The 25964-nt window shown below is 41.3% G+C and overlaps 2 pseudogenes; one reads left to right on the top strand and one right to left on the bottom strand.

Annotated features, from left to right (window-relative positions):
• The first annotated feature begins 2252 nt into the window (after positions 1–2252).
• Positions 2253–5788, top strand: LOC119573900 (annotated as a pseudogene).
• Positions 5789–23818: 18030 nt separating this feature from the next.
• Positions 23819–25964, bottom strand: part of LOC119573899 — a 42462-nt pseudogene continuing 40316 nt past the window's right edge.

The following is a 25964-nucleotide window of genomic DNA, read 5'->3' as shown; positions in this document are numbered from 1 at the left end:
TGTTTGTGTTGTGTGTGTGTGTGCGTGGTGTGTGTGTGCGCGCGCGATAATATTAATAATAATATATTATATATATATATATTTATTTTATAATTATATGCATATTATTATATATATATTAAATAATATATATATAATATCCCATTATTTTATATTATTTATATATATATATATAAAATAATAATATTATATATATTATAAGCATGATATATATTTACTTTTTTTTTAAATATATATTATTTTATTTTATTTTTATATTTTTTATATTTTTATTTATTATTTATTTATATTCCCCAAATATTTAAATTTTATGCAAAATCCGTAGTAAAAAAGGCAGTAGCGTATAGAAAAAAAATTGTTTTAAAAAAATCATGATGGCTTTTTCCTTCAGCCCTGGAATTTTGGGTTTCTGTGGCGCTAGTGTTATTCTTGGGAGAAAAGGGGTCTTTGTCCCGGCCCAAAGCCGTGTTTCTACAGACACAGCATAATAGTTTAAGCTCGAAAATGTCCACTTTGATTATCTTACGTCTTATATATTTTATTAAGAAGATCTAGTAGGGCTGCGATTCCGCAGAAGCGTTTTTTTCCTAGCACGAATGTCAAGCCGCGCATATCATATTAATAGTATCCGCAACACATTTCGCTTTGGGGGGGCTGTTCAGGAACTACTTAGAAGGTTATTCTTTTTACCCCTGCTTTCAGTATTTTAAAATGCGGAAAAGGGATTATTATAAATTTTCCAAAAACTTCCCAAAACCCCACACATGCACACAACGCCGCACCCACCCACCCACGCACGCCGCACGCACGCACGCACGCACGACGCACGCACGCACCCACCACACCACACACACCCAAAACCACACACACACACACACAACCACAACCCCCAAAACACCACACACACACCCCCACGCCAACAACCCCGCACACACACACACACCACACACACACACGCACGCACGCACACACCGTATGTGTATTTGTATATATATAATATATATATATATATATATATATATATATATTACGTATATAAAAAATATGTATATGTATATATATAATATAAAAATTTATTATTATATATAATATTATTAATTTCACATACGTATATTATACACATTTGGTAATTTATGAAAAGATAGAAAATAAAATAGATAGTTTGGCGTGTGTGTGTGCGTGCGTGCGTGCGTGCGTGCGGCGTGGTGTGTGTGGTGTGTGGGGTGTGTGTGTGTGTGTGTGTGTGTGGTGTGTGTGTGTGTGTGGTGAACGCGGGACTGAAGGAAAACCCCTTTCCGGCGGCGTCAGGGGATACAGTGAATGAAGGGCCCCGAGGGAACCCCACCCAGGCGAGGCCGGGAAACGAAGCGGCGGCGTGAAGGAAACCATTTTCGATGGGAAAATCAAAATTAGTTGGTAAAATCCAAAGAAAATAGTACCCTGTTCTAAGATAAATAAAAAATACAACAAATTTTGGGAGAAAAAACGTAACGAGATAAGATTTAACTTTCAAAGTGTTGGGTTCGCCAAGGTTTGATAGGCTAATTTAAAAGCCCTTGTGACTAAAGTGATTTAAAAAAAAGTGTTTAGTTTTGTTAATGAGCTACCGTTTTTTTTTTCTTACAAAAGGGTTTTGCGAAGGTATTTTGCTTTATTTTATGGGTTCGTCAAAACCCGGCAATATGGCAAAACTAAATATAATTGTATATATATTTTTATTATATTATATAATTATATATATTAAATATATATATATATATTTTTAAATTTTAATATACACGTAGTATGCATTGTAATATATTCGCGCGCGTCGCGGGGTTTTGGTGGATGACATATCAATTTGGTCTTTTCTGATCACATCCTTTGGGGTCTCTTTTTTGAGTGGGTTTTTTTTTCCCCGTCACCTTTATAATTCGTCTATTTTTATTAATGCAGATTTTCATCGCCCAGAACGGCATCGGTATCAATATTATTTAAATGCGTTTGCCCTTTTAACTGTAAAAATGTTGCCAACGTTTTTTTTAGGAAAAAAAAACAACAAAATATTCTTTCATGTCTTCATGTCCAGGGGTGGGAAAAAAATGGGCTGACCATGACTTTGGGCACGAAAAAAGGGGTATTTATATAAATTTTATAATATATATATATTATATAATATATATTATAGTATATATTGTTAGTGAAAAAAAATGTGAAGAAGACCATTACTAGTAACTTAAATTTATTAAAAGTAGAGTTGGGAAACCCGCGGAATGCTGTTCCTTAAGGGTGAATCTGGAGAAAACATAAAGAAAAAGAAAAAAGAGCAGAGCCCCCCTAAGCGCACCCGGGGGGCTAAGAAGGATAAAGGTTACCTATATAGTTTTCTAGAGACTGGGGCGAAGTCTGAGAAAGGGGACATGGTGGGTTTTTGATAGAGACGTCTTTATGTAACAAGCCCGTGGACCAAGGGCTTAACTACGTCCCACGGACTGGGATCATAAAGTGATTGAAAGGCATTTGTTTGCAAGGTACAAGAGGAAAAGTGACTCACCCACACACACACACACACACACACACACAACACACACCCACACACACACACATTTTCTCATATAGGGGTTTGGTAAAAAAAATGTACCCAGACTATATCAAAATTTAATGGATTGAAGCTGTTTTTAAATTTTAATATTTATCTTTTTGAACTCTAGATCAAAAAACTTGCGCGCAACAATTTTAAAAGCTTTCTGGGATGTGCAAGGGGGCCCCTCGATGACACCACCCCATACGCCCCGGTGATTTCACGAACTTTTGTGTTGCAGTTGCGGGCCCCGAAATATGGTGAAGGCCCGCCTGGTTATAGTGTTTTAAAACAGTGGGGGCAACAGGTTTACGCTTTCCATGGGCGCGCCCTGGGGGGACACTGGGGGATTGTACTGCCCTCCAAGATGTAACACCTACCAGAACGTTTTTAAGCAAATGGGCATGAGTGTCTGGCAAACAAAAAAAATTTCTCAAGCTGTGTAGGTTTGTCTGACTTTCCTTTAAAATTTAAAATCGTAAAATAAAAAATTTTTCTACATTTATACTTTTTCATACAAATTTTTCAGAACTAATTTGTAAAGAATTTCGTTTCTTGGCCCCCCAATTTTTCTACACGGGATTTGGCATTCTGTACCTCCGGGCCGTTCCCCCATCTCTTTCAAATAGGTGTGATCCCCAAGGAGGCAAAGAAAACCCCCAAGATCAAGGATAAATTTTGTCATACCAAACCCCTCTTGCAGCCCGCAGAGACTCACTAGAAGTGGGATCACGAGAACTAGAATCGAGTTACTAACCCGTAACACAACTGTTGATTATAAAATAAAATGCAACAAAGGTATGTCAAACCAGAGCTCTTAATGTATCAGACTAAAATGTGTTTAAATGGAATTATTATTTTTAGGCAAGTGTCTCTTTAGGGCGTGTAAGGGACGTTTAATTAAGGCTTTTGGTTGCCTAGACGGGAAAGAAATATTTGAACTTTTAAATGCGTTTCTTATGAAAATATCTATCCCTTAGGCCTTTGAAAAAATGCAGGTGACTAAATATAATTTTCTTTTAATTTTCTTATCATTGTCTGCAGGCAGCCATTTTCTCTTGGACTTATAGGAAAATCTTTTGCTAGATAACTGACAATTGAATACGAAATCAAAACCCGCCAAGTGAAATAAAAGAAGAAAATTGAGATTCATCAAAAGAGAGACGGAAAGCACAGATGAATATAACAAAAAATTTAAAGCTCAACTGATTTAATAACTTCGGCTCTTCCCAAAGTGATTCCAGTGATCGCAAGTCTGTTCTGTACTACTCAAAAATGATATTTGATTCTCTGCAGTGAACATCATTCTACTCAGAAAGGAAGATAGGTCATGCAGTAGTACTCTAATCTATTGTCAAGGGCTTGCCTATCCTGAACCCAATATTTTTTCAAGGATCTTCGCCTCACTATACTGTTCAAAATAAAGAATATTTTTTAGGTTGTGTAACTCGGACTGTAGGCCTGCAACACAATGGGCCTGTAGTTATAGCCTGCTTAATTCCTTTTGATAAGAAACTGATCGGTCCAATAAACACGAGGACACTAAACAGATGGATATTCTGGCAACGCTACTCAAGATTCACTCCTGGAATAAAAAAAAGTATACCGGGACACATTTTCTCGTTGACATCGTACGAGAGTTAAAGGTCGGTGTTTTCTATTTACTAATCACCAGTTTTACTTTTTCAAATCCTGATAAAATTATATATATATAAAATATATATATATATACATATACATATATATTCTTCTTTTAACGGTAGGTTCAATCTGAGCCGCCGTGGTCAAAAAGCATGATACTTAATTGTAGTTTTCAGTTGTGATGCTCTTGGAGTGAGTACGTGGTAGGGTCCCCAGTTCCTTTCCACAGAGAGTGCCGGCAATCAAGGTGGAGTTCCTTCCCCAAGGGAACAACGCGGCGGTCGGTGACTCGAACCCTCGAATTCGATTGCCGTCGGATAGTCTGAGTCCGACGCTCTAACCATTCAGCCCCCGCGGCCTTGACGATCATGGGCTTCAATGATTTTTTCTTAGCAATTTAGAGCGGTGGTTTGCCATTGCCTTCCGCCCGTGTTTTTTTTCGAGTCACCATCTCTATTACCTGGCACTGATTTGAGCTGGCTTGGCCACCCAGTGGCTAGGCAGGGAATCGAGGTGAAGTTCCTTGCCCAAGGGAAACCAAAACGCGCCGGCCGGGGACTCGAACCCTCGAACTCAGATTGCGTCATGACAGTTTGAGTCCGACGCTCTAAAACCCTTCGGCCCCCGCGGCCCATATATTTTTATAATATATATATATATATATATATATATATATATATTTTAGTATTTATATATATATATATATATATATATATATATATATATATATAATACATATACATATGTGTGTGTGTGTGTATGGCCACATCAGTCCTTCCAGGAAACTCATCTGCATACACCTGTTTTTTATTTTTCAAAAAAAGAAGTAATAAGAAAATAACAACAACAAAATTCACTGTCGAAGTGGAGAAAATTTATCTGCCGAAGACGGCTAACATTTCAGCTAGAAATATGATGGAAGCTAAATTCACAACTGACGGCAAGCGACGTATACTGCAAAAGGAATATTAAAGGAATATTATGAAGTTGGTATATTGTAGCCAAAAAGGAGGAAATAATAACGTGAGATTTACACTGTTTGTGAGTGGATACGTTTGATTAATCATAAAAGTCTAACATTACCAGGAAATTCTTCATAATGTATACATATAATTTATGTCCAAACCCAACTTATAACATGGATCGCAACCCTCAGCCATTTGATTGGTCCTCTTTTAGTCCATTTGATTAGTCCGATTTAGAATAGTTTCCAACAGGGGCGTCATGAGTTATTCTAGGGGCATTTTAAAGTCAGAACCTGGTCCATATAGTAGTAATTTAGTTTTAAAAAAGTGTAGATCCTTGTGGGAGCAAACGGAGGGGGCAAAAACAGGTCTGTCCCCTGCTGACGGACAGATTATGTGAAAGTTTCCTTATTCTGTGTTTCTTTGCTTCTTTACAGGAGAAAATATGGGAACGTCCCTTTTCAGCGTCATTCGGAAAAGCGTCAAGTGCTTTATTATGGCAAACTGGGTGTGGGTGCTGTTTAGTCTGTTGATATTAATGACAGCATTTTCTGTAGTTACTGCATTGGTTATGTACTTAAAGCTGAAATTGTCAGATAGTTTTTCATTTCGCTTATTTTAAGTAACATAATGTTTTTTTTTATTTTTTCAAGATGTGAATAGATGCATTATATATGCAATACTCAAGTGAGAGGGTCAGTTTTTTTGACAAAAAAAAAAAAAAAAAAGAAAAAAAAATCATTGACTTTCATTTTCGCAACTCTTTTTACAAAAACGTTTTTTTTTCTACAGAAAAAACCTTTGTAGGGGTCCCTTCTGTAATTAAAACCCGTACATAGAAAAGAAAACCCAGAGGCAGCAGAAGCGGGTGGATCCGGAGGTGGACTGCGAGCCCCCCGAGTAACTGTTGGTGGGGTATCATCCCGAGCCCCGTCTCCGGAGTCGAGGTCGATAAAAATACGTTTGATTATATAAATCGAGCTTTTACCCATGTTTCTGACATGAAAAAATCCACAATGATAGTAAAAATAATGCAATGTGATATTTCAATTTGAATAAATGTTGCAGAACATACATTATACCACTTTTCTTCTGATCATGGACCCTAACAAACAATAAACGGACAAATATTCAATCACAAAAACACACACACATATATATATATATAAAATATATATATATAAAATATATATATATATATAATATATATATATATACAGTATGAACACTCGAGACGATGTCTGGGGGTGGAAACGGGGGTCACGTGTCAGGCCCAACCTGCCCGGAGGGGGAGGGCTAGGCCGACCTTACCACCGGACGTGTAGTATAGTAATAATGAAAATTTGCGAAGTTCTGGTTGCCCAGGCCTTTCACTTATGGCCCGGCCATATGGCTTTTTGTGGCTGTCTCATTTGGGTTCTCTGATACTCGTGCTTACCGTGGCGGTGGGATTGCCAGCAGGGGCTCCTTTAGCCATGGTTGTAAGCATCTCACAGGAAAATTTAAAATTATTGGTCATGTAATGAGAAGTAAAAGTATTGAGAAAAACTTGCTGACAGGGATGGTGATAGGAAACAGAGGAAGAGGCAAACCGAAGACAAGACTGAGCGACAATATCAAAGATATTTTGGGGGGGCTTTTCGATGGAAATTAAAGGGGAAAAGAAAAGCTTAAAAATCGAGTTTAGGGGCAAAGGGAGGGGGGAGAGGTCCACCTGCTAAAAACATAAAGCAAAAACCGTTTTGAAAAAGCATCTCACAAAATTCTTTCCAGCATGACGACTGTGTTCTGGGGCCGTCTCAGGAATTGCGGGGTGCACACAAGTCCTAGTAATGTCCGAGGGGGCGTTCGGCTTGCTGCAATCCCATCAACACCCCCCTTTTCACTTTTCTTTGTTTGTATGATTTTCCTAAACCAGGGGTAACCTATTCGCATTCTGGGGCAAATGACTTTTTCGGTCCCCTTCCCAGGGGCCCCTAGGTCACCCTTGCTATAATAGTGCCATTTCCAGCCGCGGGAAGCAATAAAAGCAGCTGGGGGAACCCCGGGGAAGCGTGGTGAAGTAAAGGCCCCCTTCTGCTATATTGTACATTGGGGCCCCCCTTTTTTTTAAAATTTTTAGCGAACGGCCCGGGTGACCTAACCTCACCCCCTCCATGCTTCTTCCAGCTGCTTCTATTGCTTCGGCAGCTGGAAAAACCCACTACTTATACCGAGGAGGACCTGGGCCTCGGGGGTTTCATGCTTAGCCCCCGGGCGTGGAAAGGGCCCCTCGCCGGGTGGGGCCTGACACGTGAACCCGTACCCAAACAAATTTACCCTAAAGAATTTTCGTGTTTTCCCACATATTGTGTGTCACTCTTACTAAAAAAGAGTCACGCCATTTAAAAAACTATAACTACCCTTTTTTCCCCTTGTGTGTGTGTTTACTTTTTTTATATATATATAGATATTTTATTTTATATATAATATATAAAACATATTTTACATAATATATAAAATTTATTATTATATATAAAATACTTTATATCTATTTTATATAATATATATATATATTATTATATAAATATATATATATTATAAAATATAATATTTTATATATGTTACACACACACACACACACACAAAAACATATCATATATATATACACAAATATATAAATATATATATATATATATTATATATATATATATATAATATATAGTTATATATAATATATATAATATATATATATAAAAATAATATCAACATAATTTTATAAAAACATATATATATATTAATATATATATAATATATTTAATTATATTATATATTTTAGAAATATATATATATAATATATTTTTTATATATATGTGTGTGTGTTTGTGTGTGGGTTGGTGTGTGTGTGTGGGTGTGTGTTTTGTGTGTGTTGAATTTTGGTCCTCGGCGGGGCTCGGCCTCGCCAGGGACCCAGCCCTTTTTTCCCCTTTTACCCTCTTGTGATATTTTTTTTTGTACTTTTTGAAACCAAAAAAGACCAAGCCGTAAAATTCTATCACAAAAAAACAATTTCGTATTGAGATCTCTATCCCAAATTTAAAAGGTGCTTAGTGTTTTTTTTTGGGTGATTTAGTGGGTAAATGATTCCGTGTGTGTGTTGGGGTGTGTGTGTGTGTGTGTGTGTGTGGTGTGTGTGTGTTTTGTGTGGGTGGTGTGGGGTTTTGTGGGTGAAATATATAATTATATATATATTATTATTTTATAATTTTAATATTTTATAAGGGTAAGCAAAATATACACAACACACAATATATGTACCCCACACACCACACACACACACACAATATATATATTATATATATAATATTTTAATATTAAAAAAAATATCTATATATATAAAATTTTTTTTATATAATAATATTTAAATATATATACATACATTTTATTATATTAATATATATATATATAATATATAATTGTAAAATGTTTTTATATATATCATCATTAAAGGCTAACGGCACTTTGGCCGCACCCACCCTTCGTTTTCCAGCCACGGGGGTTTCCCTTTTCGGCGATCTCCAGGCGGGGGCCCTCGGCCCATCCCCAAATTTCCCTCGTGACAGGTCCATCGAGCTCCCCAAGCCTGCCCTCTGTCGTCCCCAGGGGCCTCCACCACCCAGGTTTGGTCTTGCAAAGAAAATTACCCCGAAGTGCAAAGGGTAGGGACTATTGTGGACTTGCCGGGAGTAAATCCAGACTGCCCCGGGTTTTCGGGTCCCTTATGGGTGGCCCTGTTTCAAAAGGGATGGCCGCAAATTTTCCCTGGTATGCTGACATTGAAAAAGAACCCTTTCCCCCTTTCCGAAGGGAGGGCCCTCGATAGCAGAGGAAAACCACTTTTTCCTGCTGAAGGGAACTGAATATTCCAAGCACCTCCCTTTGGATAGCTCACCTGAGGTCGGGCCCCCTGGGCGATCGCTCTGGGTGAAATGCCATTTTTGCCACTCCCACCAATGCTCCCAAACCAAAAAAAGGGGGTTTGCAACTGGGGGGCCACCTGTCCCCCTGTGGGGTTCCTTGGGGCTTTGCCCCACAACCCTTCATGGGGGGTTTTGGGCACCTGCTGGGGTCCCGGGGGGCCCAAAGAAACCCCTTTTTTTCCCATCCTGCCCCCCAAACATTTGCCCCCCCCACAGGACCCCCCAACCCCAACCCCGCTTGCTGGGGGGGGGGACAATCCCCTCCCCCCAGACATCCATTTGTTTGAGTCATTGCTGGTGAGTTATCTGGGGGGGGGAAGGGGGGGGGGGGAAAAAAGGGCCCAACCCCCCCCCAACCCAAGCCCCCAAATTACCCCAGGTAACTTAGGGGTGGGAGTTAGTACGAGCCGGGGGCTGTCCACATGTCAGGGGGCCCATGGCTCTGAAACCCTGGGGCCTCCTGCTGCTCCAATATCCCCCAAAATTTTTAACCCCCTGGGCCCCACAAGTGCCAAAGTACCCCAGGGTGGCCCGAGGAGGAAACTGCAGAAAATCTTGATAGGGAGGGGCCCTGTGACAGGGCAAGGGAAGGCTTGGGGGCAAAAGCTGCCCCCTCTTCTCCCCTAGGTAACCATTGGGGCAGCTGCAAACGAGAATGCTGCAACACTATATTATTTTTGTTAGGGCCCGGCCGCCTCTTCCTTTCTGCCCCCAACACAAGGCGGGGCTGGCAAAACGGCGTGTTTATTCACAGGGTGGGAACCGCCCGCTCCAAGGGGCCCCCAAAACACCACAGCGTCCCAAAACCACCAGGAGAGGAAAGCCGTGGCGAGGCAAGGCACGAAGTAAACCAAAATGACAGTTTTTCCTTTATTCACCAAGTTATTTCCCCGTACATTTTTTCCTATGGGCCCAAAAACGGGGGGAAACCCATTCACACGGGGCACGAAAAACAGCTTAAAACAGGGAAACACAAATTTTTTCAGGTCACAAAGGCAACAGGGGGTCTTCACAGGAGCGCCCCCAAACCCGTCTCCCGGTTTTGTTTTTCCTCCCTCCACCCCACCCGGCGACATTTTCCCCCAGGCCCCTTCTTTTTAACAATTTTTCGCACAGAGACAAAGCCCCCTGGCGTAGCACTATCCCCCCCCTTATCAAGCGACGCCCGTCTGCTCTGCCCTATCTAACCTGAAACAAACTACATAAAATTTAAAAAATCAGTTCCAAAAACCCAAAAAATTTTTCACCCAGCGCGGTTTTCCCTTTCGCCCCTCGGCGGGGGTCTCTCTGAGGGGGTTTGGGGGGCGGGGGTTTAGATTGGCAGTGGCACCCGAGGGAAATCTCCTGCCCAAAAACCTGGCTCAGGGTCACCTTGACATCTGCTGCTCGCCCTCACCGCCCAAAATGCTCGTCCTCATCTGGGTTCGCTTTCCCCAATTCCTCATCGCCGTTTCCGGGGGCAAAATTTCCTCTTCGTTTTCACCATGGCCCCAGGATATTTCCCGGGCCCCCAGGGTTAACCCCACACCCTTTCCACTTGGACAACATAGGGTTTTTTTTTCGCCCCCCTCCCAAATTCGATAGGTGACATCAGAGAGGGCCGTCCCCAACCCGGTATGGCCCCCCCGGGGGTTCTTATTTTCCCGGGCCGAGAGCCCTCGTTTTCCGACGGGGGTTTTATGTACCACCTCTGTCACCTATGTTGTCCCTCATTTCCCTCATGCGCCGGCCCAAGGGGCCCCCCTTCATGGCAGGGCCGGCTCCCTTTTGAGTTTTCCCCACGCACCCGGTTTTCACCTCCGCCGGTTTTTTCCCTTGCAGTGCCACTGCATAGTTTGGAAATGGAAAAATTTGGGCCCCAATTTTCCGTCGGGGGGCCGCCCGTGGCCAAATCCAGGGTAGCCTGAGCCCCGGGCCAAAAAATGAGTGGGGCGGGTGTGAAGCCTGTTCCCCCTCATGCACACAGCCCGGTGGCCATGAGCATGGGGGGCAGCTTGACGTCCCAGTTTTTCCTGATTTTCCCCCTGCAATACTTGGTTTAACTGTTGAGCAAGGGTAGGGTTTAAAACCCCGCTCCCCCAAAACCATCGGACTGGGGATGGGGGGGTGTCGTCCGTTTTTTTTGCGCACCCCTAACAGTTTCGAAAACACTCACGGAACCTCGGGACTCAAAAACTCACGGCCTTGGTCAAGTGCATTTTCAAAGGAAAACACCAAAACGGTAATGAATTCTTTCACTAAAAACGCCAGCCACGGTCTCCCCCTCGGGGTTGGGGGTAGTGCTATGCCTCAGGCCCCCTTTGAGAAATAGTCCATTACCACACAGATTTTATGGTTTTTTTCCTTGTGGCGGAGGGGCGCGGACCGCAATGTCTTTTTCCACCCGTTCCAGGGGTTGCTCCCACAAAGTAAAAACCTTTTAAAGGGGGCACTTTTTCTTTCTAGCGGGGCCCTTCTTTGAAATGCACCATCCATGCTCTCACCACTCAGACAGTCACTTCTCATCCCACCCAGTAAAGCGTTGACGGAGACGGCCGGGGTTTTTTCCCCTGGGCCCAAGTGGCCACGGGTAACCCCGCATGAAATTTTCCCCCCACCCCCAACTCAGCACGCGGGCCCCGGGGTTTACTAAAACCTACCCTGGTGTCACTTTTCCATTTTCACTCAACTGCCCCAGCGCTTCACAAAAAAAACCCGTTTTTGATCCACTCGTAAATTTTCCCCACGGGTCCACCAGACATTTTGGGTGGTGGGGCTCTCCCGCCCCACGGCCTCCCAACTGGGGGGCCCCCTGAAGCCTCAAGCCACTGGACAATGGAGGGAAGGTCCCAAATCCCCAAAGTTTTTGCCTTTCCCCCACTCATCATCCCCTTTAAATGGCACATTTCCCGCAAACCCCAACGGAGGCACACAGGGTCAAGTCCCTTCTTAAACAGTGTTAGCAACTAGCCTCACACGGGGGTCCCACTCAGGCTGTCGCGTTGCAATTGGGAAAGACCGGGGGGTGGACGATTTGGTATTGTAAATGTTCAAGGGGCCCCTTTTAAACCCCTTGGGCCCCTGACCTCTGCCCCCCTTCAGCGACCCTTTAACCCACTGTAGGGCCGCATGGGCCGCCGGATGGTAAAACCCGGACCGAGAGGTATGGGTGAAAGTGCTCGAGAAAATCTTCCCACCCCCCAGCCAAAATCCCTTTCCCCCGTCACACAATAGTTTTTTGTTCATGCCCGGGAACTTGGCACTGTAGTAGGGCCCCGACAACTCTTTCCGCCTTTATCTGTGACAAAAATGCCCCCCATGCCTTCCCCCACTAGCGTCAGTGGGCCAACAGGTAAAGGGGGCTTTTGGGTCCGGGGTAGGGGAAGACCGGGGCTTCCACCAGGGCCTTCTTCAGGTTTTCCCAAAAGCAACTGACCGCCTCTCCCCCTGGGAAACACTTTCCCCCTTTTTGTGTAAATCGGTGAAAAGGGGCCGCTACCTGGGAAAATCCTGTAAAAAAGCCCGGGATAAAGTGCACAGGCCCAGGTAGCCCCCTGACTTCGGCCCCCATTTTGGGGGGAACTGGCCACTTCTCCACCACCCCCCACCTTCGTGGGTCGGTGCGCACACCTCTTGACGGCTACATGCCCCCGAAATGGCAAACCCCTGCGGGGAATCGAGCATTTTCCCTTGGGGGTGATTTGAGGGGTTTGGGCCTTCCCCCAACCGCTTTTGTAAATTCCTCCAGGCCCGAATTCCCCGCTCCTCCTCGAAGGTGCTCCCGAAGACGAAAGACGTCTCAAAGTAGACGCGCCGTCTTCCATGCAGGCCAAACCAAAACCCTCTCCTCAACGCCCCGAAACAACCAGGGGGATTGCCGAACCAAAGGGCATGACTTTTAATTTCCAAAAAAAAGGCCCCTTTCCCAAAGGGAAAAAGGGAGTCTTTGGCTTGTCCTCTTCCGCCATCCCCACCTGGTGAAAACCCGACTTTTAGGGCGTGTGGGGAAACCCCTGGCCCCCCCAATGCATCGAGTGTGTCCCCTCAATTCCCCGGCAATGGGGAAAGATTCCCCTTTATAGTCTGTCATTCGCGCCCGGGATCCCCACAAAGCGTTGGGGCCGTTCCCCCCCCCCCCTTTTTTCAAACCCAAATACCGCTGATGACCATGGGCTGTCTGACCTTTAATCACCCCCTGTGGGCCCCCTAGCTCCTTGACATTTCGCTGCATCTCTTCTCGTCTGGGTTGGGGGCAAAAAAAAACGTCGGGGGGGGCCCCTTGATGGGCAAAACTACTTCCGGGGTTAATGCGGTGCTTTACCAATCCTTGCCGGCCCCCGGTCCAAAACACCCCTGCTAAACAAATCTGCATACTGGAAAAGGGTTTTGCGCATCTTCTCTGTCTGTGCTTCCGTCAGGTTTTGCGGCGCTCCGGTGCCCAAATCCTTTGAGGAAATCGGGCAAAGGCCCCACCCCCAACCAAAATCCTCCTCCCCGCCCCTCTTCTGGAAAGCTCCCCTTTCCCCCAAGTGCCAGCTTTTCACCCCTGGCACCTTTTTGGGCCTTTTTCGGAGAAGTTTTTGGGTACCAACAAATGTAAATAACCCCCCCCCCTGGTCCAACAAAGGGCCCCTCCAAAAACCCCTACCCTCAGCCACTGCAAGGGTTTTTTTGGGCTCCACGGGCCCTCTACCCCCACGCATCACTCTTGACAGTTCCACACCGGGTTTTAGAACCCCTGTCCTGGGGGGAAGGGTTTCAATTCCCCTCAGCTGTACTACCCTCAAAACCCACCTCCCGGAACAAGGGGACCCCTTCACCGGCACCCTCATCAGCTTCCGTCCCAAAGGGCGACACATGCCCTTTTCCCGTGTCAGGTAGTCAAGGGCCCCCGCCCAAAAGTGCTCGTTTCCCGATCTCCACCTAAAACCGGCAGCCTCTGCCCGTCTGCCACCGCCAATACGACCTCCAATGGCCCCTTTTAGCTGCACCAATCCCCGTGACACCAAACAGTCCCCGTGGTGCGCTGGAAGTTGCATATTGGCCACATTCAGGCCCCCAAATGGTCTTCTCAGCCCCCGTGTTCCCCCTGCAAGGGGGGGCATGGCTTCCCATCTTTGAGCCCCCCCCCCCTTCATCCCTTCTGGTTTCACGGGGAGCTTACCCAAGTGGGGCCCGGGGAAACCCGGGGCGGCTGGGTTTCGGCCCCCTTCTCCAGCCCTTTTTCCCCCTGTACCACTTCCCTTGCCTTTGGACATGCGCTCGGATGGTGCCATTTCTTCCCCATCCGGGAGCCTGCCCGGAAGGCATCAGAATCCATCCGGTTTTTAGAGGACGTGTTTCCGCTCCCCCTGACACACTAATACTCTGTGCCCTACCTCTCCGCACCCCAACACCCGGGCCCTTTGGAAAATTCTCGGGGCCCCACCTTCCTTTTAAAGCTAAATTTTTTTTCCCCTTTTGCCTTCCGGGCCCCCGGGGGTCACTGCGGGGCTGAGCGCTGGGCCCAGGCCCTCGTTGCCTTTAGGAAGGGCCCCGAAATCCAAGGCCCCCGGGCCCGCCCCCTGCCGGGCCCCAGGGTTTTTGCCCGCTTGACGTAGATTTGCAGCTTCTGGGGCCTGTAAAGCGTCAACAAAGAATCACTTCAGGACCAAGATCAAACTCTTTCCCCACCGCAGGGTAACGCCTCCTTAAACCAGCGCCTCCCCATCCTTCCCCCTGGGACAAGGGGCTCGCCAAAAACCCCACGGTCCGCTTCTTCAAGCGGGCCCGATATACCTCGGCCTTGGGGGTGGTTTCCCGAAACGGCGGTTTTTAAAACCTCTGCCCGCTGGTGGGAAGAGGGTTTTGGGGTGCCGGCAGAAAGCCCAAAAAACTTCCCCGGGGGGGCCCCCCAAAGCTGGGTTTTCCCGCTGCAGGGGCCCTTTTCTTCCTGGGTAGCCCTGGGGGAAAGCCAGCATTTTTAAAATTTGGGGAACATATGCCTCCCAGGGCCAAACCCTTTCCCCTCGTACTCAGCTGGCTTACGCCTCACAGAATTTCCCGGAGGTCCTGGGCTACAGGGTGGAGAACCCCGTGCCTTTAACTACACACCTGGGGGGGGGAAGGGGGGGGGGGGGCAACGAGGCGGGTTTTACCCGGGGGCCGAAATTTTTCCGCCCCCCTATCTCCCAAGGGGGGCGGGTCCGATGGGTCCCCGCCTTTTGCACGACCAGGCTGCCAAAACACGCTTTCGAGGGGCCCCGGGGGGTTTTCCCGCCCCAGACCCCAGGCAGACCCCAGTAAAACTGACACTCTGGCATCCCGTTGCCAGAAAACCCCGCTGCCCCTTTTCTGCCCTTTCAACGTTTTCTCCTCGTGGGCGCCCCCCTTTCCCCCTTCACTTCCCCCCCCGGCCCCCCGAACCCCCCCCGGGCCCCTTTAGATCTGGACCTCCTCCTCAGTTACTCTTCCAAAGCCCGTTGTAAAACCCTTTTCGGTGTAACTCTTTAGTTTCTATCTTCACAGATGGGGAAAAATTGCTCTTAAACAAAACCCGAACAGTTGGGAAACGGTTTTCCCCTTGGGCCCTTTCCCTTTCCTGCATCTCGCGAGATTGGGGCGCCTGCTCGCGTGAACCCCCTGTGCCTGCTTTTTTCTGCCCTTTTTTGGGCCCTTTCCTCCGTCTAACCGGCCAGCATGGGGTGATTTAAATCCATTTTGGCTCGGCTTCACCTCCTCGTGCCTGCCTCGTCATAGCCTCCTCTCCCTTTATGGCTGCCGCCAAACTTTGGGGGAACAGGGTAAAACGGCGCTCTCACTGAATAAAAATCCAAATCCCACTCCCGACACCATTTGTTCGCCCGGCCGGGCCCCGTCTCTCTTCCACCAAAACAAGGGGAGGGTAGGCAGACGGCGTGCTAAATTTACAAAGGGGCGTGAACACTGAACCCTTCCCAAAAGGCACCGAAAAACCACAGCTCCCAGAACACCCGGAGAGGGAAAAGCCAAATTGGGGAGGGCCAAAGGGACGAAGTAACCCCAAAATGACAGTCCCTTTCCCTTTTTTCAAAAGCAAAATTATTTAAACCCGTCACCCTTTTTTATAGGCACAATACAAAGGGGGGAAAAAAGCATGTCACACTGCAAAGGGGTAAAAGCTTATAAAAAGGGGAAAACAAAGTTTTTTTTAGGTCACAAAGGCACACACGGGTCTTCCCAGGAGCACGCCCCCAAATCCGTCTCCCGGGTTTTTCCTCCGCTCCCCCCGCTCACAGCCCGCTGCGACATGTTTTTCCCAGGGCCCTTTTGTTTTAAAACATTTTTTGCACAGAGACAAAGACCCACTGGCGTAGCAATATATATATATATATATATATATATATATATATATATATATATATGTTATATATTATATATTATATATATGTAATATATATATATATATATATATATATATATATATATATATATATAACATATCATATATTATATATATATATATGTATACCTATATCTATATCTATCTATCTATCTATCTATCTATCTATCTATATATATATATATATATATGTATGAACACATTTTCGAAACCCCCAACACTTTCATACACTTTGATGTTTCCTTTGGATGTGCATTATTGGAAGCTATTGACACCTCTTTTCGGTTTGAATCAAAGTGTAATCCTTCACCTTGATACAGTTTCGAACACTCTGGCCAGCCAATCAGAGCATGATATTTTTCAGATATAATTCATGTAGTCTCAGATAGGAATTTATATTTTCATTTAATTATGAATCGCATTGCAAGTTCTTGATAAAACTTCTTTTTTATTATAAAGGTGTATAAAATGTTTCTGTGCCCTTTTAGCAGTATATCAAATACATATTCACTCTGAGTAGCAAAACACTCTTCCGTGCTGATACAATGGAAGAGAACCCCACAATACAAAAACTGGATTTATTGAAAGTGAGACTACAGTTTCGAAATCCACCTGGATTCCATCTTCAGGTCTGAAGATGAAATCCAGGTGGATTTCGAAACTGTAGTCTCACTTTCAATAAATCCAGTTTTTGTATTGTGGGTTTTTCTTCCACATATTCACTCTATATGAGTAAGATTTGAAGTCAATCATGACGGTTGCTGGAACAACTTAGCAAGAATTCCCAACAGTCATATGACGTGGTATTATTGACTTTGGTGGGATGAATATCTTCAAAACTTTTCTGTATGTTTATGATATAACCATACAGGCCCAAAAATATCAAAGAAAATGCTGTGTATCTTGATTTGTCTTGCAATGAAGTAAATGTCCTTGGTCATTGGAATTACCGGGTGTCTGATTTGGACACGGAGCTCACTCGTGGTGGATATGATAAGATGCAAAACCTTATGCAACTTCCACTTTTCATATGAAGAAAAATGTATGTAATATTCTTTTTTTTTTTTTTTACTGAATCAATGAAAATGGGGACTTATAATAACATTTAAGGTAAAGATGATAATAATAATGATGCTGTATCAACGAAGTTGATGGTAACAATTATCATCACAATATTACCACTATTTATTATCTTCCTCATAAGTATAATTGTGGCAATCGTAGCAGTAAAAACAATAACCAAATTAAAAAAACAGGTAGAACTATCAATGTATGGATAGTACTCCCTCTTACATCATCAATAACGCGCTAAAAATAGATGACACCTTCGCAGGCACCTTGCAGTCCCCTAAAGGAAAAAATGGTCTCGAAGGCTAGTCTACAAATATGATTATTGGACGCTGGGGTCCTTGTAAAATACAAGGAGACATGCTAGTATCGGGCAAATGAGAATTTACTGAGGGAAGTCCGGCCTTAGGTTTTTTTGATTCAGCAATAGAGGAGGCATCACCAGTCTCATCCCACCGCTGCCAACATTAGGTTTACGTTTTTGAGGGACTGTTGGTCAGAGGCAGAGTCCATAGAGTTGGTGCAGGGAAGGATTGGTAGACAATGTCTACCTAATGGTTGCTAGGTTCATCTGGTATGAAATATGAATATGTCTGTCTCAGCATCGCTAGCAGGCTGCTTTTTTTTTTTTTTTTTTTTTTTTTTTTTTTTTACAAGATTACTCAAAGGATAACAAGTAATGGATGGCACAGATTAAGTGGATAGAAATATATTGGGAACTTGGCAAAGAAGTCTGGCATGTGCGCAGGTTTAAGCTGGTCTGTTTTGGCGTGGTTAATTGTGCATGTGCAGATACAGTATGTGAGTGTCCATAGTGCTATGTGAATGAATTTTGAATGGGTAATACATTAACAATGTTATATGGGTGGTATCAAGTAGATGAGCCTTACAATGTGTGTGAGAGAGAGAGAGAGAGAGAGAGAGAGAGAGAGAGAGAGAGAGAGAGAGAGAGAGAGAGAGAGAGAGAGAGAGAGAGAGAGAGAGAGAGAGAGAGAGAGAGAGAGAGAGAGAGAGAGAGAGAGAGAGGGGTGTATGTATTGTGTATGTGCATCCATATGATGGAGGGAATAACAAGCATTGATTGATTCCTCGATAAGGAAATATTTGGTGCTTCGTTATTCATCAGCACCGAAATCCTATATATCGCTACTGAAGAATAAGCAGTGAACTTTTATAACAGCGGAATGTTAATTTCCATAGGCTTCTTTATTTTTCTTTGATCTTATGCATGGATTTAGAAGTCTTCCGTTGGTGCTGGGAAGTGTGTTGTAATTAGGAAACCATGATAGAAATTTAAAACTTTACACAGCACCTCTACTTTCAGTACAATACGACATATCAGGTCATGATGAAGTTTAATATGACAGCAAACAACCTAAGCAACAGAATGATTGCTAATTTGCACAAAGAACGTATCGACAACATTAACTCAGAGAAAGTTGCCATAGAATTTGTTGCCAGATCCGAGAGACGCCAAAACTATTTTGGAAAATTTTAGACCTTTTGTTTTTGGAATATCAACAGCCAGGGCATTTTTTTATGGATAGATTCGTAACTTTTTGTAATAATTGAAAACGTGCCCTTTTTGAGCAGCTTCCCCTGCCGCTTCAAAATGTTTCTGGCGCCCCTGCGTACTCTTATTTGCTTTCCCCGTTTTCACTACCATTCTATCCTATAGCACGCTACAACCTTTGCCATCTAATACATTTGATCCTAATCGTTACATATTTCTATCCTCTTAGCCACAATACTTTAAAATAGTTGTCTAGCACATTTATATCTTATAACCATTAACTATTAACCACCCTACTTGTGTTAGTATTTACCGAAAGTGCCCAAATTTACACCAGTTTCTCTGACGAAAATGTCGCCAAATCACACTCATTTCATTTCATTTGGGTAGAACATGGCCCACTCCACTCTTCCGTCTTTTGCAGTTATATCTGTGACAGTATATAGCTTCAATGGTTGTATTTGTAATTGTATAGACATTGTATTTGTAGTTGTATAGACATCACGTTCGGTCATTAAACTGTGACCTTTCGTGGTTTCATCTGATTGTATCTCTCTCCTCAGTGTGGTTGCATTTACAATTTTACTTATCTACTGAGACTGTCGATGCAGTTGTGATTGTACAGTCTTCTGCAGTCGTATTGCTTCATCTGTCTGTGATTCTGTTTGTGAGTTTATACAAATTCTGAGTCTCTCTCTCACGCACGCACGCACGCACGCGCGCGCGCGCGCGCACACACACACACACACACACACACACACACACACACACACACACACACACACACACACACACACACACACACACACACACACACACACACACACACACACACCACACAACCAAAAAAAAAAATCGGAGTCAGGATTGGACTTAATTAATATATTTCAATCTAACACAACTCATTCTGACCCTTTTTTACTCTACAAGGTGGTGCAAGTTATGACTTGCATGCTTGACTGTAAAGTAATATATATTTTTTTATTATTAGAAAAATGCAGCCCATATTTGCTCTCCTTGCCCCTTCACGGCTGTTATCACCCGGGAGTTAGGGTGGTTGAGGAAGGAGGGAGGAGGGAAAAGGCGATGGTAACACACATAAACACACACATACGCACGCACGCATGTACGCACACACAGAGTTGCACAGAGAGAGAGAGAGAGAGAGAGAGAGAGAGAGAGAGAGAGAGAGAGAGAGAGAGAGAGAGAGAGAGAGAGAGAGAGAGAGAGAGAACGTAAAAGTAATCAATTACTAACTGATTACTTATTGTAAAAGTAATTGAAGTAAACAACTGAAGAAAGAGTATCACCCATCACTAGTAATAATAAATATTAATACCAGTTACATGGTAAATATGATAAATATCCATAATAAAACTCACATGCAGCATTTTATTGGACACTGCCCTTCACATTAAAGAAACCTGATTTTGAATAAAAGCACTAAGGAGTATTTCGAAAATATTGTTACTGATTTCTGAACATATCAAAGGTGAAAAAATACAGTATAATATTTGATCACATATAATGTTGAGAGACTATAAACAATTGTCAAAATTGTATTAGTAAACATACAAAATGCAGTAAATAAAATTGAGAAAGAAATATTTCAAGTATCAAATATCTCATCCATACTACATACACAAAAACTATTTTCAAATACTGTCCACCAATTTTCATGTACATTACAAATATTATAACTTCTAATGAAAAGTTGTCCAAGTAGATATGTATGAACAATTAATGAATCATGAGATATTATTGAAGATTAATATAATTAATGCAAGTTGTGAACCAAATGTACAGGAACCAACAACTTCTTGTAAATAATATTAAACTATATGTTGATACTTTAATATCAAGACCATCCCTTACACATCTTAAGAAGAAAACATTTTCCATGCATCAAAAAAAATGTATGAGACCCTAAATGAAATATTCTAATAAACTCTTTTTTTTAAAGATACTTGCTTTTGAAATAGTAAGAAACCTCATTAACACGACTCTGTACTGAAAATATAAGATTCACAAAAAATAAAAAATTCCATACTACTAAAGTGGCTTGATATAATGTGGAAGGACCAGATAGCATTACCATATTCCTAAAGAAAGCTAAAATGATGCTATTACCAATGATACTCTATATTGACATTATCATCATAAGCCCAGTTACCTGAATAACAAAGATGCAAATACACAAAGAAGGGTAAAAAGCCAGGATTCTTGTCTTTGTCTATAAAAAGAAATAAAAAACTTGTTCAAATGGAGTTCTAACTAGAATACAGAATATAACACCAACAAACACTCTGCACCCAGGTAAGGTGATAACAAAAACAACCCTCTGCCAGTATTAGGATAAAAAGACATCAAGAAAATGGCAACAACTTCATTGTTACTTTTTGGTATACTATTACTAAAGAGTAAAGAGCTCAGACTCATTTGTTAATTATATCACAACTTTAAAATCTTTCTTTGCTTTGCTCAAGGCCAGAGTATACTTATCACTATTCATTACTTTGAATGTCTCTATGCTGCTTCTGACTTGTTTTCTGAACTTTTACATAAAGCTGCTATATTTTTCAGTGAACCACTTCTGGTCCTATGTTTCAGTTTTTATAATCTGGCACAAATTTCCTTGACTTCATTATGAATTTTACAAAATTCTGAGTGCTGTACTTCTTTGTGTAATATTGTCTTCTACTTTTATTCCCTGTGAATGTTCTTACATTTCCATAAACTTTGTTTCTTTCATTTTTCTCCTCCAAATGGTTTTCCTTTCATATTATTACTTCCCCTCCACCTGCATCTGTTCAATCATTTATTAAAAAATTTCAGTCTATGAATACTAAAGTTACACTTTCTAGAGGGAGGTCAAGTTTGGTTTCAGTAATGCATAATGAATGGTTTACTCATTTTGGGTATTGTGTTCCTTCAGTCTCTTGCTGTTACTGCTTGTCCATTGCTACATTTCTGATCTGGGAATAAATTTATTTGGGTCTGAGATTTCTCATCCTTACACTGGATTTTTTCCCCTCCTTTAACCTTCAATCATTTTTTACTCTGGCTTATAGTCTTTGAAATGTTTCCCTGTTTTATTCTTATAAAAATGTTTTTATAATCTACATAGTTAGCCATGTTTTTACTGTGTTTAATTACATCACACAGGATACAAGAAGCAGACTTGGCTATCTCTATTTTTTCACAACTAATATGGAGCAGATGACTTGACCTGTATTGCACAGACAAATATGAAAATCTGCACGTCTGTATTTGCACGTGTACACCACAAAATTCTTCATATGGCTTCATAAACAAAAGAAATTAGTAACGAATTATGTCAATGATTTTATCAATATCCAAATATCATATGTATATGTAAATCTAAATGAAAATATAAACCTGTCTATTGATCTACATCAATCAATGAATTAATCAATCACAATCTAGGAAGTAGTGGAGTGCCACAAGGATCAGGCAAAGATTGGAGTTAAACATAAGCCCAGATAGCTTTCTAAATGTGTTTGTTTATGATGTAAAATACAAAGAAGGGTAATGAATAATGTGTGTCCAAACAAATGCACTCGCACTCGCACTCGCACACACACACACACACACACACACACACACACACACACACACACACACACACACACACACACACACACACACACACACACACACACACACACACACATGGCAAAAACTACCATATCTAGGAAGAGAATTAATGATGCACAAAAATTAACATCATATTCATACAAAACCCTCAAGAACAGTTAAGTTTCATTACATAATGCTTTCTGCTACTATACATAATTCAGCACCACTTATTACTGCAAGTAATGAAATATACTGTATGTAAATCATGCAGAGTTATATATATATATATATATATATATATATATATATATATATATATATATATATATATATATATATATATATGTATATATATATATGTATATATGTATATATATATATATAGATATATATACTTTTATATATATATATTATATATATATATATATATATATATATATATATATATATATATACATATATATGTATATATATATATATATATGTATGTATATATATATATATATATATATATATTATATATATATATATATATATACATATATATACATATATATATATATATATATATATATATATACATATATATATACATATATATATTATATATGTATATATATATTTATCATATATATGTATATATATATATATATTTTATATATTTTATACATATATAAGTATATATATATATGTACATATATATATATATATATATATATATATATATATATATATATATATATATATATATATATTATCATCTCATCAATAAATGAATACATTTATAACCAAGAGTGTTTTAATACCCCATGTTACTATGTTATTAACTACTATTCTTCAGCAAACTCACAATCAGTCACATAAAGCTATAAGCATTGAAAATATCCATATGCATTTTATGATGCATTTTACATGTGAGATGTACAAGTTTAGTGAGACCAATGGTTTTTTTTTCCATTAATAACTAAAGATGAGCATTTTTTGCAATCACAGACAGACCCACAAACTTGTATACAGATTAAATTTTTTACTAAAATCTATAAATGACAAATCTCATACACTTCACTATGCAAAACTGAAAGTAGTACCAATATAATATTCTTAAGCTTTAAATATCACTGCAATTCCTTGGCATATTTAAGAATAAATGTATAAATCAATTAAAGCCTGTCTTCACATCACTCGCACATCCATTTCTTCTTCACCTTTACTTTCTACTGCAGTTTCCTGCTGACTATCAGTGACTACATGATTAGTGTCCATGTCCTTGACTTCACCATCGTCTTTTGGACTGACATCAGTAGCTTCTTCTTCGTCTTCATAGTACCCAGACAGCAGACGTGAATAATCTGTCCTTGAACACCTTTGTCTTTAAACGAGGTTCCTTGGCTTTTTGATGTGTAGTTCCTTTTATAATCTAGTGCGTGGGTTGCATATGTTTTTGTTAATTTTGCTGAAAAAAGGATAAAAGGAACTATTCTATCACTGAGCAATATATGTATAAAAAATTTAAAGGGTTTGACATTAAAAGGCACTTCTCAGCAGAATTAGGTCTTTCTCTCCAAAGTGAGAAGAATTTTTAAATCCTCCTGTATATCCACACTTGATTCACCAAAACAGGGCTATTCCACACAAACTATAAACTGACCTTTCAAGTTGTTATAACCCCCCCCTCCCCACCTCCCTGCTAATGCTAAATATATAAATGGGCAATTTAATAATACAGGAAAAACAAAAATATAACAAAATATACCTTCATCTTTGCAAAATACCACATTTTATTCCATATTAAACAAGGGAAAGACTGCACATGGGCTTGATTCACTAATTTTTTAAAATATATTGTAATAAACAACAATGCTGATGACCACTGCCCCATATCCTTTACCACATCCAAATCAAAGGGTCTAAGAAATGCCATTGAAGCTGCACAACTCCTGCCTTGGTTGGCTTCTGGGTTTGAACCAGGAAGCTTCTTTAATATCAGAAATAATAGGTACTATTCTCTGAGAGGTGCATACTTTATCATTGGTAGGGTTCACCCATAATTCTTTAAATTACTTGGTAAGCCAATAAGTATCTATTTAATGCCGCCACAGGGCACAGAGAATGGTGAACACCCTCGACTATCCAAGCAGTATCTTCCCAGGAAGAACTTTGTGCCCTGTCTTTAATTTTTTGCTATGAAAGATGGAACAGGGGACAAGGGACACAGAGAAAAAATTATTTCCAAACTGAGTCAAATTGGTTGTTCTAGACAGAGCCACTAAGGCCTGATGCCAGTGTATAAACAAAAGTTTTTCCTTATAGCACTGACATTTTGAACAGAGGCATCTTCTCCAATTTGTCCTGTTTCAAGGAAATTAATAGTTCTTTTAATTGCAAATTAGCTATGAATCTTTTGCTTTTTGGTCTAGATCAAAGGAAACATTTCTTTATTAACATAAAGGAAGGTTTGACTATTTCCAAATCTAGAGCAATTTTCATGAGTAATTTGATGGCACTGACATTGTATTAATGGCATCCACTAAAAGATTTTATTTTTAAAAAGTAATGAAGCAAAAGAAAGAAAATACTAAGGAATATATTGGAAATATTGGACACCCAAATAAAATCTTGAAACATATTCCAGCCACTTTCATATTGTCTAATAGTTGAAGATAGAGATAATTTATTCTGAATGTTCTTTTTAGAAAATCCAGACATGAGGATATAAAGATTTGATAAATTATGGGGGTGTCACATTCGTTAGTGCTTGAGAGTCTAGAGGAATTGGGTGTGGACACCATACTAGGAGGGGATTCTTCAAGAGGGGAGTAACTATGAATACTTTTCCTTGAAATTGCCTCAATTTCCGAATCCCTCTGGTCATCAAGTCTGTAGGTGGATGAGGAAAGATGTATCTCCACTTCTGCCAGTCTACTGTGAAGATGTCTAGTCCCCTACCTCCTTAATCCGTGTCCTTGAAACAAAATCTCTTACTCTGCAATTCTCTGCTGTTGCAGACAGATCTATCTCTAGAATGCCTATTGACTGAACCAAGGAAATAAAATTTCCTGAGATAGGACCCATTCCATTGCAGAGGGATTGTTCCTGGATAAAGCATCTGCGAAGGCATTCTGGCACCCCAGAATGTTGGATGCCATCAGAAAATTATTTTTCTTGGATTAATGATAGAAAAAAATTTCTGACAAATCCAGAAGGTCTCTTGATCATGTTGAACACTTTTTGTTGATGCAGTGAATGACTGCAAATTGTCTGACAGGATCTGAATGGTTGAAGGATTCATCAGTGCAACCTCTAAGATCTGGTACAACAG

This window comes from Penaeus monodon, chromosome 6, assembly GCF_015228065.2.
Source record: "Penaeus monodon isolate SGIC_2016 chromosome 6, NSTDA_Pmon_1, whole genome shotgun sequence".
Lineage (NCBI taxonomy): Eukaryota > Metazoa > Arthropoda > Malacostraca > Decapoda > Penaeidae > Penaeus > Penaeus monodon.
Note: the sequence above shows the minus strand (reverse complement) of the source record. Positions and strands in the feature narration are given on the sequence as shown.